The sequence below is a fragment of the Tenrec ecaudatus genome, chromosome 6 (genome assembly GCF_050624435.1).
Source record: "Tenrec ecaudatus isolate mTenEca1 chromosome 6, mTenEca1.hap1, whole genome shotgun sequence".
In the NCBI taxonomy this organism is placed as follows: Eukaryota; Metazoa; Chordata; class Mammalia; order Afrosoricida; family Tenrecidae; genus Tenrec; species Tenrec ecaudatus.
In genome coordinates this window covers 89,489,760-89,493,539 of record NC_134535.1, presented here as the reverse complement: position 1 = coordinate 89,493,539, position 3,780 = coordinate 89,489,760, and the positions used below count along the sequence as shown (strand labels likewise).

The 3,780-nt window shown below is 42.6% G+C and overlaps 1 non-coding gene across 1 annotated transcript; it reads left to right on the top strand.

The window, feature by feature from the left end:
• The first annotated feature begins 285 nt into the window (after positions 1–285).
• Positions 286–419, top strand: LOC142452009 (U4 spliceosomal RNA). The gene has a single exon (XR_012785081.1). It is a non-coding gene; the product is annotated as a U4 spliceosomal RNA (small nuclear RNA).
• Positions 420–3,780: the final 3,361 nt, after the last annotated feature.

The window sequence follows — 3,780 nt, the reverse complement described above, 5'->3', positions numbered from 1 at the left end:
TTAAGTCATTATTTAAGTTTGTATTTTAGGACGCTTTCTAGCCCCTTGATGGGACTAGATTAGATTAGGATGCTTTCTAATCATGGAGAAGAGGTGGGCAGATTGAGTTCCCTGTGTAGAACTGTGAATAAAGTGGGGCGTGGAGTTTGGGGCTCTAAATTTGGATGACTACATTGTGAGAATTATAATCAATGTCACAGAACAAAACTTGAATAAAGAACTAATTTTCTCTGTAAACTTTTACCCAAAGCACAACGAAAAAAGTAAGTAAATAAATAAATTTGGAGCTTTGCGCACTGGCAATTTCATAGCCAGTGAGGTTTATCCGAGGCGTGAATATTGCTAATTGAAAATAAATAGATAGCTAGATAGATAGAGTTGGATGGTCTATATACTCCATTTCCTAAATGATGGACATCCAGAAATCATATTGTTTTGCAACATAGAGATATCATTTTTTTAATTTCAAGGGATCTAATAATAAGCCCAATTACCAGAAGATACCTTAATGGGCCTTCACACAGTTTTATGACCCAGTAGAAATCTCTCAGGCCTCACAGTCAATACCTTGTGCTACCAGGGTGAAAAAATGGATAACTTCTATTGTTAGTACTGACAACTGGGTCCTATAAATAGTCCCTTTCTCCTGAAGCAACATTTTAGGGAGAATTAATTATGCTCATTTGCACATATTCCTACCTCAGCTGAAAGAGAAGAGGATAGTCACAAACATGACCCCCTCTAAGGGAGTGGGTGTCTTCCTTTCCCTGGGTGATGTTAGTACTGAAACACCCAAATGCCCAGGTTCATTGTCATCAAGCCAATGCTGGCTCATCGGAGCCTATAGGACAGAGCAGAGCTACCACACAGGGCTCCCAAGGATGCAGCTTGACAAACACAGACTGCCACTTTGTCTCCCAGAGAGCAGCTGGCAGGTTCGAACCACCAACCTATCAGTTTTCAGCTGGGCACTTAACCACTGTGCCACCAGGGCTCCTGGATAAGGTGAGAAAATAAGACTCTCCTTTAGTGTTCCTTCAAAGAGAGGAGGATAAGCTTATCACTGAGTATACAGTTCTAAACTCTGAAATATAATTGCGTAAGAAAAGACTTTCAAGGAAGGCTGTTTTTGGTTATTCCCTCATCTCCTGACAGGATAATAATTTCTGTAGTGTAGAGTTGTAGTGTTCTACAGTTAAAGTTGCCAAATTTAGCAGCCCAGCCTAGAAAGGAAAAGGAGTGTGCCCAGTTAAATTTGAATTTCAGATAAACAATGAACACTTTCGGTATAAGCACATCCCATGCAGTATTTGGTGAGCTATAACTTATTACACAGAACATACTTACACTAAAAAGTATCTGTTGCTTATCTGAAATTCAAATTTAACTGGATACTCTGTACTTCTCTGGCAAGCTCATCTATAATGGAAGATATTCATCATGGAAGCCAGCTTTTCCAAAGCCCAGATGATTATTAAATACCATTTTCTTTATTAACAGATGCTCAGCAATATTCCTTCCTTCTTTTAGCAAACCTTTAGTAAGCATCTACAATGTGCCAGACACGGTCCTTTGAGCTGTATTAGGATAAGTAGCAGGTCAAAGAAAACAATTGCAAATTATTTATATTTATGTTTAATTCTCTGTATGAAGAAGAAGAAGACGGCCATGCAAAAGAGTTTCTGGGTGGAGCTAACTACCTAACGCTAATGGTCAGAAAAGTCTTCTCTGAAGAAGTGATATGTGAGCTGTCTCATAAATCACAAAAAATGTAGGAGGGATTTTGTAGATATAAGCTACAGGCAGAAGGGGGCTGCAGCATATGCCTTGCCTTATTGCAAATACATATGTGATCGGAGGAGCTTACAGAAAGCAGACTCTGACAGCCCCAGGGGCCATGCCTTGTGGACAGAGGCAAGGAATTTAAATTTTATTTTAATGACAATAGGAAACCAGTGAAGGAGTTTAAACAGGGACTGGCATTATGCACATTTTTAAAAGATTATTTTATTGGGGGCTCTTACAACTCTTATCACAATCCACACATACATCCATGGTGTCAAGCACATCTGTACATTTGTTGCCATCATCATTCTCAAAATATTTGCTTTCTACTTGAGCCCTTGTTATCAGCTCCTCATTTTTCCCCTCCCTTACCGCTCTCCTCCCCCATGAACCCTTGATAGCATGAATTATTGTTATTTTGTCATGTCTTACACTGTCCGATGCCTCCCCTCACCCACTTTTCTGCTGTCCATCCCCCAGGGAAGAGGTTATATGTTCATCCCTGTAAACTGTTCCCTTTTTCTCCCCAACCTCCCCTCCACCCTCCCAGTATCGCCACTCTCAGCACTGGTCCCGAAGGGATCATCTGTCTTGGAATCCCTGTGTTTCTAGTTCCCATCTGTATCAGTGTACATCCTCTAGTCCAGCCAGATTTGTAAGGTAGAATAACAAATAGGTGAAGAAAGCCCGATGGTGCCCGGCTATCAAAATATATAGAGCCTGGGGTCTTAAAGGCTTGAAGATAAACAAGCAACTATCTAGTTGGGAAACAACAAAGCCCACATGAAAGAAGCACAGCAGGCTGGGTGACCATGAGGTGTCGAAGGGATCAGGTATCAGGCATCAAAGAACAAAAAATCCTATCATTTTCAATGAGGGGAAGTGCAGAGTGAAGACCCAAAGCCCATCTGTAGGCACCTGGACATCCCCTTACAGAAGGGTCACGGGGAGACGAGCCAGTCAGGGTGCAGTGCAGCAATGATGAAATATACAACTTTCCTCTAATTCTTAAATGCTCCCCCACTATCATGATCCCAATTCTACCTTACAAATCCGACATCACACACATTTTTAAAGCATTTCTCTCTGCAGAGGGCAAGAGTAAACGGGATCGGAACGGTTGTAGCTGTGGCCACTCTACGGGAGAACGCTGAGGCTGTCTGCTCCCATAGAACTAGTCTCAGAAACTCACTATGAGTTGTAGACTACTCGATGGCAGTGGATTTGCTTTTGTTTATTGGGTTGTGTGTTTAATAGCTAACACCAAAGAGTCCTAGTGTCGTAGTGGTTACTAACTGCAAGGTCAGAGTTTGAAACCAACAACAGTTCTGTAAGAGAAAGACTAGGCTTTCTACTCCCGTAGTGTTAGTCTCAGAAGCCCATGGACAGTCCCATTCTGTTCTGTAGGGTCACGCTGAGCCGGAAATGACTCAATGACAATGAGTTTGGCTTGGTGTTTGAATACCAAGGACGACCACTCATCAGTTTGTCACGCTGTGGTGGCCTACGTGTTGCTGTGATGCTAGAAGGTATGTCACCAGTATTTCAAATATGAAGGTGAACCGGTTTTAGCAGTGTTTCCAGACCAAGAACAAATGACAAAGAAGGACTAGGCTGTCCACTTTTGAGGGATTATAACAAACAAACAAGGAAACCAACAAAACAAAACTCAGTGCCATCGAGTCGATTTTGACTCCTGGTGAACCTATAGCACAGACTGGAACCCCCCCTCGTGGGTTTCTGAGCTGTAACCCTGGCTGGGAGCAGAAAGCATCACCTTTCCCTGGAAAGCTCCAGAACAATGGCGGACCACTGTCGGCTACCCAGCTGGAGGATGAGCCTCTCAGGTCGCTAGTCACTCAGAATCAGACTGAGGAACACTTGCCTTCTCAAAGGAGAGTCGATCATAGTGACGTGGATGTCGTAAGCCATTTAGGACTGTCATTTGTGGATGGGGTACGACTTAAAATGAGAACAAGCAGCTGCAAACATCAA